Here is a 10,611-nt window from a genome sequence, read left to right on the forward strand (position 1 = left end):
AGCAACGTTGACATAAATCAGATGGTTCACTTCACCTTATGTTTCTGACCTTCACCTGGAGTTTGGAGGGACTGTGGAGGTAAATCCAGTTCATTCCAGTATTGACTGGTGGAAACTTCTGCTCCAGTCAAACGACAACAGATGCTTTTATTCTGACAGGTCACACAGGAAGTAGCTTCCTTCACATGCAGACTTCACTCGTCAGGTGTGAAATGAGTTTGTGAGGAAGGAGCTATACAGTCTCTGGGAAGGAGACAGAATGTGGACCCGTTACCAAAACGGACTTTCCACCCCAAAGAAGAAACAAGTAAGTATTTTTTCTGCTGTTATTTACTGAGAGTTCAGCAAATAAACTAAAACAAAACAATAATTATAAATAAAAATATTAAATACAGAAAGTAAAAGCTGTTTTTTCATCTGTGTAAGATGTGAAAATGATGCTGGAGATAAAATGTGATGAACAGCGGACATCTAACTACTGTCGGGTCTGGTGTACTGTCTGCTGATGGTACACTGGATCTGATGGTATTTGGGGATCAGTTCTGGTTGGTGGGGGTGGACCAGAACCCCCAACAGTATCTGAACTTTGCGTTAAGAAACATGTTCCTGGAATTATGTTCTGAAAATACACAACTTCTAGTGGTCATTAAAGCAACTGCATGTGAAGGTGATAAGGCGCCATGATGGTCGCTAAGTACCTTGAAAATGGACCAAATTACCTACAAAGCCGATGCAGGAAACTGACTATACTATCAATCAATCTCCGTATCCGTCCGTCTGCGTATCTGTCCATCTGGGTATCCGTCAATCTCTGTATCCGTACATCTGCATATCCATTCGTCTCCATATCCATCCGTCTGCATAGCAGTTTGTCTGCGTAACCATCTTCTGTTCATCCGTTGTCTGCGTCCAGCAGAAATGGTCCTTCAAGTGAATCAGGAACGTTGAGTGTGTTAGAAATAAAAAGCACCACATAAATAGCTTCTCAGAATTGGTTTATGCATTGATCACATGTTGATTTGTCATGTAAATATGTTTTAAGGATCAGAAAAGATTAGGAATGAGGTGAATATTGTGTTGTTATTTTTGTCTTGCAGGAGGTTAAAGAAGCTCTAACACTTCCAGCTATAAGCAATGGCCCAACATTGCAATGTCAGGTAAAAAGTCCAATTTTAACAGAAGAAGCAGAACTAATAACACATACAGACTCATCAATCATGCATCCAGTAACAGCCTGTCAGACGTTCCCCAGAAAGAATATGTGAAATTAATTCTTTTTTCTTGGTTCGAACAAGCAGAATGTATGACTATAGTCTCATGAGTAAAATGTAAATAATATGTTCAATCATCTGCAGCATGTTGCGTCTGCACAAGACGGCCAATATTACTGACACTTACATTTCAGATCAGGATTCACATCAAGCTGAACTCACTCCTTTCACTGCCCAGTCAGAAACATTGGTTTTATATTAAATATCCCCAAGCAGGGCGGTTCTAGAGGGGTCCACAGCGGGCCAGTGCATCCCTGGAACGCCCACATGGCCTCCTGCTGAGGGCAGAGTCTGAGGCAATCATTTTTTTATATATAATTTCAACTGATGTAAGAAGTGGAAGAAAAGTGTGGCTCTACTTTCCAGTCTGACCCAATACATAAATGCAACACCAGTAGCTGGTTGGTTTAACTGTGGTTCATAGATTTATGCCACGACCACTTGTTATAAACCCTGAAAAATTTGTAATGATTTGTGAAATCAACATGTTCATTTTGTTTCAAATATTTTTGTCTCTTGATGTTTGAAAATCTGAATTTGGCTTCACTGTCAGAATAATCAGAATTTAGAAGGATGAAGTGGATTTTGGTGGATTTGGATCACCGCTGTGACAAACCATCTACATTCCTAGAATCAGTTTCTCTCGCCACGATCATACCTAACTCAGATTTTTAATATTTTATGAATAATAACTTTGTTCATGAGTTAAACGTTAATGCATTCATTTCATAGATTAATTTCTTTGCATAAAAATGACCCATTTCTACTCCCTTTATGCACATAAATGTGGACGTACATTGTCATACATCTACGTTCTCATGCTTCCATACTTTTTACTTCCAGTCCATACTTTTTGGATTCAAATCTACCACGTCCAGCGAAGGCCCATTCTCATAACCGCTAGGCCACCATTCTGCCAGCGTATACATATGTGGAAAAAGGCAAAACTTTTCTAATGAAAAGAGGATGTTCAAGGTACTGGCAGAACTATTGAAGAGTTTACTATTCGCATAGAAATGCCTTTTTAAAACTTCCATCAGCGTGTAATCAGCAGGATTGCTAAAAGGGAAAGGTTGAACTAAACTTCTGTAAAGAAGGTCAAGACAGTTATAAATGGTGCAAAAGCACATATATCAGAATGAGCTGCAGAGTTTAATATTTGAATGGGTAAAGTATCACAAAAGATATAGAAGGTTGAAACCATGTTTTTCTGAGCAAAAGTGTAACCATTAGGAGAAGAAGTGCTGCTATTTTACATGATGCAGTACCAGAATTTAAACCTGTGACCCCCCCCCGAACCACAACCCTTCATTAAACCACTATACCACCAAAAGATGTAGCAGCATCCTGGCAGTCATTTTCTTTGCCATTGACCTGCTGGTCAACTGAAAAGCACCATAGACTGAATAGCGCGCAGTTTCTTGTAATTTCTGGTCTTAGAGGCCATCTGGTGGCGATGAGGTAAATGTTAATTTTAGGTGCTATTAATCGGTACTACTAAGAGATACAGAGCTGACTTCATATAACATGCCCTCCTTTTAAAAAAAAAAAAAAAAAATTTAAAAAGTCTTAACTGACACTAACTATGCTGATTTAGTTAGTAACAAACAGACGTTGCTGGTTGTACCACGCAATTGGGAGCAATGCGTGAAATCAAATCATTTGACACAGTGTGAATGGAACCAGCTTCGGTAAGAAGTAAATTTCCACAATGAATTTATGTAAAACTCACTAACTTTTAAACAGCACAGGTCAGAGTTACACATAGGAGCATCTCTGGTTGTGCATGTCTGTTGTGAGACACTACCAAAGTGGTACAACATCAAAAGTTTTCAGAAGTAATAGGGCTGCCATGTACTGGACACTGGAAACTGGTGCATACAACAGCAGCAAAGCATGCTGGGAATCTCCACCCACCACAGCGTTGTCATTATTAATAGGGCTGCCACGTTGCGGTCCCTGGAAACTGGTGCAAACAGCAAGAGAGCCAGCAAGGGATGTTGAGAAGTTCCACCCACCAATGCCTGACAGACTAAATTAGTCAGCTAATTAGCAATTTTGTCAGTAGTTTATTGTTGCAGCGCAATAAATATGTTGTCTGTAGTTTTAATAAAACTAAAGTCAATTAAACAAGTTGCACCATGAATTTATGTAAAACTTGCTGGTTTCTAAACAGCACAGGGTAACACGTAGCAGCATCTCTATGTGAACATGGCTGTTGTGAGATACTGCCAAGGTGATACAAAACTGGAAGTTTTCAGAAAAGAAAATGGGAGTCAGGACCACAATGTACCAGACACTGAGAACAGGTGAAGACCTTTGAACCAGCTAAAAAAGTTTGACTTGATAATAGGTTTCAGATATAAATATAAATTTAAAGTCAGCAGTAAATATTTGTTTGGTTGTTGAAATCATTGTAAAGAATCATTTAAAAGTGCTTGTGTGGTCTTTCAAAATACCTGTATTCTCAAATTAAAACACTTTCTTTCAACAATAATGATATCGCATTTCACACTGTACTACTTAGGTACGTTTTGCCTCCCTTTAGACTGCAACTTCCAGTCTGTGTAGCATACAGCTGTAGGCAATTAATCAACGGCACCAGTCAAAAGCCTCTGAATGCGCCTCTAAACACTGACAATCAAGAAGCTCTATGTTAGATGCTGGATGAGAACCTGGTCCTTGTACACCACTATACACTTGTGTTGCGGTGCACCCTGATAAAGCCGTCTGCAGCTCATAATGTACAAAATGGACTAACTGCTGAGTTGCATTTCTGTTTTCGCCGATCACAAGAAGGAATTGAAAAATTGACAAAAATCTGAATAACTAGAAATGTTTAAATGTAAAAAAGGCACATATATGTCCTGAATGAGGTTAATAGTTTAATTTTTGAATGGATAAAGTGGCAAAATGACAAAATAGAAGTACTGAGTTGACTTGATGTAACAAGGTTACGCCCCCTTTTTAAAAAAAAAAAAAAAAAAACTGCAAAAAGTGTGAGCTGATGCTAACTATGCAAATTTAGATAGTAACAAACAGATGTTACTGGTTGAAGAGCAAAGCTGGGAGCAATCGTCTAACTTGACACATTGTGAATGAAAGCAGTTTCATTAAAAGTAATGTTCCACTATGAATTTATGTAAAACCTGTTAGTTTTGAAGTAGCGCAGGGCAGATTTATATTGAGAAACATATCTATGGGAGTTTGGCTGTTGTGAAACTCTGCCAAACATACAATAAGATGGAAGTTGTCAGTATTTATATGGCTGCCATGTAACGGACACTGGAAACTGGTGCAGAGCTTTAACCCTGTTGAAGCAATTTCCAGCTCATTACGCAAAAACTGACCAATAGCTGAGCTGAATTTTTTCAGTGTCCAATCCGCATTTGGTTTGAAGGGCTTTCAGCCAATCACAAGCCTGAATTTATTTTTACAAAATGCTCAATATCGCAAAATCTACTAAAGTTTGCAATTGCAAAAGTCATAGCTTCATTGTCATGATAGTACTGAAGAGTTTAACATTTGAATGGCTGAAGTGGCACAAATGGTTAAAGAGGAGTTAAGTGCCAAAATTTGGCCAAATAATAATAATAATAATAACTAGAAAGTTCACTCTTTTAGAAGAGCAGCTGTTAATGCCCTTTTATGCTGAATGACTGATATGCAATTGCATAACCATTAGGAAAAGAAGCACAACTATTCCACTTGATTTGTCAAGGTACTGCATTGGGATTTGAACTCACAAACATCTGAACAAGAGCTATTTCACTAAACCAGCACAGCTATCAGCTGCACTCTGGGAGAAGCATAAGCATTGGCATAAGAAGTACAACTGTCTGACATGATTTATCAAGATCTGGCAGCTGGATCTGAACCAACAACCTTCTGAATGAAAGGCAATTTATTTTACCACTACGCCACAACAGCTCTTGCTCACATCTTGACAGAAGCGTTTTTGTCACTGGTATGGGAATGCCATTTCCACCAGTGTGTAATCAGCAGAATTGCAAAAAGATGTGAAAGGTTGAACTGCTGTTAAGAACTAAATATAGTTTTAAATAGTTTGTAAATACAACTGAAATTCTGAAGTCAGTAGTTAAACTGCATGGATCACTGCAGAAAACCATTTAGACTGCCTGTGTAATCAGTTAAAGACTTTATTGTTCAACATGATCAACTTTATTTCATTTAAAGGATTTTAACAACAAAAAATATAATGGATGTCATTTCTCCACACTTTGTATGAATTGCACAACTTCTGAAGACAGACATAGCACAGACTTTATCTCGCTTGTGTAGATTACCCACACTTTAACTGCACAGCTTACAACTGAAGCCAACGCTTTTTGATGGACGAGTAAAATACACTCTGTGTGCAACAACTGACTTACCATTATGGGGCACAATGTTCAACACGGGATTTGAACCCTTGCTTTGTATACCAATGCGTACCTGTGTACCGGTGCAGAAAATGGGCCAATCACTGAGCTGAATTCCATTTCATCCAATCACAGGAACGGATTTAAATAAATTGACAAAAACTTGAAAAGTTTACATGTTACAAAGACCAAAAGTCACAGCACATATTTCCCGAATTAGCTGAAGAGTTTGATACTTAAATGGTTGAAGTGAGACAAAAGGTGTAGGAGGAGTAGTGTTTCAAATGGACACTGCAAACTGGTCCAGAGCTCTGAACCCTCGTTGAAGCTGTTTTCAGCTCATTATGCAAAAACCGACCAATCACAGAGCTGAATTTTTTCAGCGTCCAATCCGCATTTGGTTGGAAGGACTTTTATCCAATCACAAGACTAAATTTAATTTTACAAAATGCTATATATCTCAAAATCTACAAAAGTTTGCCATGACAAAAGTCATAGCACACATCTGCTGAAGGAGCTGCAGGGTTGAAGATCTGAATGATTGAAATTACTTGAACGGTGCAGGAGGAGTAGCGCGCCAAACTTTGGCGGAAAAAAATATTTTATTTGCCCAATGGGCATTCACAGTAATAAAGAACAAAGAGAAACATGAACACAATAGTGTGATTGCAATGAATCGCATTCACACTGACAAGAAAGGTCAAGCTAAAAATACAAAAAATCTTTCAGTATATCAGATATAAATCCCTTTTTTTTTCATCTGTGATGGAATTTGGATCAATAGCTGATGTTAGAGACTGTAACTTATTTAAAATATGTCAAATGAAACTCAAACTTTGGCTAAAGAGGAAGCAGACTTGTAACCACCACTGACTTTTCTCTCAAGCGTTGGGCTGTGTGGAGGATCTTTGTCATTATTGCTGAATGTTGTTTTAAATTTCCTTGACCTGCTTGGAACTAGACTGAAAGTAACCATTGACTCATTCTGGCACATTTACAGTTTCATGTGCATTAATCCCTTTTTAATAAATCAATAAATATAACAATAATGGGAAAAAAAAACTGCCAGCCCTCTTAAAAAGTATTAGAACATCAACATTAGGCCGTCATTTGCTTGTTGTCGGATCGATACCAACACCCCTAACGTACGTGCCCTGCACCAGCTTCTCTCAGAGATATGGCCAAATTAAGATTTACTGATAAGTCATGAGTAGCGTAATGACTTTATTGTTTATGTATAGACATGTTATAAAAATCTATCTCTTAGTAATGACGGGTAAATTCTGACAGCCACGATTAAAAACCCCAAATATATTTGATGATTGTCGGTTATATTTCCTTTCCAATGATCTGGCAACCCGCTGACATTACCTTGGGATCCCAGTTTGGACGAGGCTAGCTGATGCTAGCTTCTGATATGTCGGGGATCGGTTGAAACTCGTGAGGAGATAAAAGCTGGAGCTGCCTTCCACTTTCACCTGTCGATGTTGTGGTTGAGTGAATCTATTGTTTTAGCTGCTTCCACCAGGATTTCCAGTCATGATGAAATCTGCTGCTTTTACCGTCCAGACACCAGGAAGTTCTGGACTTCCAGGATGTTTTTGGCTGCTTGGCTGCGTAGAAGCTGATCAGAAACAGCAGAAAGTTCCAGATGGAAACTGCACCTTTAAAGACACACTACTGAACTTTGACCATTTCCTCCTCAGCGCCCCCCATCGATGGCTAACTCAGCATCCATCTTGTGTCCTACCTGACCTGTTGGCTCTCTCCAGAGAGCAGAAGACAATCTTACTATAACTCTTGTTTTCTCCTTTTCTATCATTTAATCTTGTGTTCTTCGCTGATCAGCGACGTTGTGTGTTCATAACGGCCAGTTCCTTATTTTACCGTGGAGTGAGACGTCACGTCGTGTCCCGGAGGAAAAGATGTAAACTGGAAAGGTTTCTGGGCAGCAGCGTCTGTAGAAATGCACATGATAGACGTCACTGTGTCGTGGAACACGATCGGGATGCAGAGTTTTACGTTACATTTTGTGTCTTTAAAAGCGCCACGCTTCATAGACAGTTAAAACATTTGTCTCCTCATCTCTGGCTCTGTTGTAGAGGACAAGCGGACACAAGGCCAGACTGAATGAGCAGTTCAGAAGTTCAGGTTGTGTCGGAGTAAGTTCTGCTTGGCATCCTAATGAAACGCTTCATTCCATGATTTATCAAGAGTTTCATCATGTTTGGCAGGCGAGGTCTGCCGAGTCTTCACCGGGTTGGAAGCTGCATGAGAGAAAGAAAAGCAGCTTCACAAACTTACTGCAGAATGTGGAAGACCTGATGGGAGGGACAGTCCAGAAGGAGGACAGAGAGTCGGTCCAGGAGGACGGAGAGTCGGTCCAGGAGGACGGAGAGTCGGACAGCAGGACTGTCCATCGGACAGATGGTCTGAAAACGGCGGCGCCTCTGTCTCCTCCTGAGGAGAAAAGGTTCATGGTCTATATATGTGGTGGATACGAAGGTAAGAATCTAGTCTGGAGATTACATCATCGTCCACTTTATCAGGTCCACCTTCTAGAACGGCTCGGACCCCCTTTTCCCCCCAGAACTCTCCTAATTCTCATGTGATGGACTGAACAAGATGAGATTTTGTTCCATATTAATATGAAGTCACACAGCTGTGACATGGTGCATCATCCTGCTGGAAGTTTCCATCAGAAGATGCTCCACTGTGCTCAGAAAGGGATGGACATGGTCAGCAGCAGCAGGACTCAGGTAGGCTGTGGAGGTTAAACCAGGTCCTGGTGGGACTCAGGGGACCAGAAGCAGGATGGATCCATGTTGTCATGATGTTTCCAGCAGATTCTGATCCTACCATGTGGATGTGGAGCTGAACTGGAGACTCATCAGACCAGCAACGTTTCTCCATCTTCTATTGTCCAGTTCTGGTGAGTCTGTGTGAATTGTAGCCTCAGTTTCCTGTTCTTACTGACAGGAGGGAACCCGCTGTGGTCTTCTGCTGCTGGAGAACATCTGCTTCCAGGCTGGACGGGTCTTTAAGACTTTTATACCAAATCCTGACACCCTCACCGGTCACAGTTTGACCTCAAACACAAAACAAAGCTGTTTAACGTGGCTGTAGGAACTGTTGACCTGTGTTTACTGGACTTCCTGTTTCCTTTCTACCATCTCCAACCAGTCTGTCCATCCTCCTCTGACCTCTGACCTCTGCAGCTGGACCCTTTCTCTTCTCCAGACCTCCTCTGAAACCCTGGAGATGGTGGTGTGTGAACCTGAAATGTCATTTCTGATGCAGTTTGAACTTCAGCAGATTGTCTCCACCGCGTCTACATGCTGCCGTCTGATTGGCTGGCTACACGGTGAACAGGTGGAGCTGATGAAGTGGACGGTGAAGGTCTGACAGTCTGGTGTTAAAATGTCTTCGTTTATAGTTTACGTGTGTGTGTGTGAGACAGACACGGCAGCAGAGAGACGTGTTGCCATGGAGACGGTGTATCCCAGACTCTACCTGCACTGTAAGCAGCGAGGCTTGGACTTCAGCATGGTGGACCTGCGGGGGGGGGCGGGCGACCCTGTAGCTGAACGCCACGACGCCGTCCGGCTGCACCTGGAGACCCTGCAGCGGTGTCGCAGGAGCCAGGGGCCAAACTTCATCGTAAGGACCGTGACGTCTTCTGTCTGTCCGTGTTCCTGCAGACTCTGGTTTTACCGGCGCTGATCAGCTGTTTGCAGGACAGAAGCACGAGGTCCGAAGCCTTCCCTCCACCATCAGCAGAGACGCCTTCGGCGCCATGGTGCCGCTGGCGAGCAGAGGCCCAGGACGGAGGTGTAGGAGCAAACCGGAGGAGGGGCAGTCTGTGGGGAAACGGGACACGGAGTCCGGACTGAGTTCTCCCGGCACACCGTCAGATGGGAAGGAGAGTCCACGGAGTCCAGGAGGCGTTCAGGGCTCGGATGAAGACTTTACGCTGCTGCAGATGTGGTACCAGCTGGATGAGAACGTCCTTCCTCCTGTCTACCGCCTGCTGCCCATCAGGTAAAAGCGTCCACTGCGGTTCTGTTGCATCGGAGATGTTTCTGTTTACCTGTCCGTGTCCTTCCAGCACACACTACCCAGACTTCCTGAGCGCGTGTCCGGACCGAAGGACGCGGGCCAGGGCGGGCTGGACCTCCACCTGCCGGACTCTCTGGGAGGTTCTACAACGCAGAGCGGCCGAGGCTCTCGGACAGGAGGAGGCGTCAGAGCTCCTGAGGACAGGTAGAGCTCAGGAACACCTGGATGTGGAATAAAACACAAGCAGCTTTGTAGAAGTCAGAACGAGGAAGTTAGCTTTGAACTGGTTCCCTTCTGTTTTACTGGTTTTACACCAGTTTACCACAAACACACAGAGCTGGTCCAGTTCACTCCGGTTCTGACCCTCCAGCTGGTCTACGGAGGTTTCTCTCCGTCCAGGAGGTTTACAATCCAGACACAACATGTAGTGTTTATTCAGAGACTCTAGATGGTAAATCCACCATTATTTATCACATCTTCATCACCATCACTACCATGTTGCTAAGAGACCTCTATTTTCACCTGGACATGATGATGAAGACACTTCCTGTCAGACTTTCCACCAATCAGAGAGCTTAAACTGACGGTAACGTCCAATCAGGAGCAGCCAAAGATCAACAAGTGATGATCTAGTGATGATCCTGGCTGGAATAAAGCCAGGAAGACGTTTGGGATGCAGCTGAGGTGGAGGTGCTGCAGTGAGGACAGCAGGTAGATAGTAGCAGGAAGACGTGGAAACATGGAGACAGTGTGTGTGTGTGTGTGTGTGTGTGTTTCAGAACGATGTGCAGATGAGAAAAGGCTTGGTCACTGCTGATCTATGTGTGTTATTTCTACAAACTGCTGCTTTATCTGTTCATACATTCATTTTACATCATTTTAGCCTCAGAATCTGACAG

This window comes from Telmatherina bonti (genome assembly GCF_933228915.1).
Source record: "Telmatherina bonti genome assembly, chromosome: 18".
Taxonomy (NCBI): domain Eukaryota; kingdom Metazoa; phylum Chordata; class Actinopteri; order Atheriniformes; family Telmatherinidae; genus Telmatherina; species Telmatherina bonti.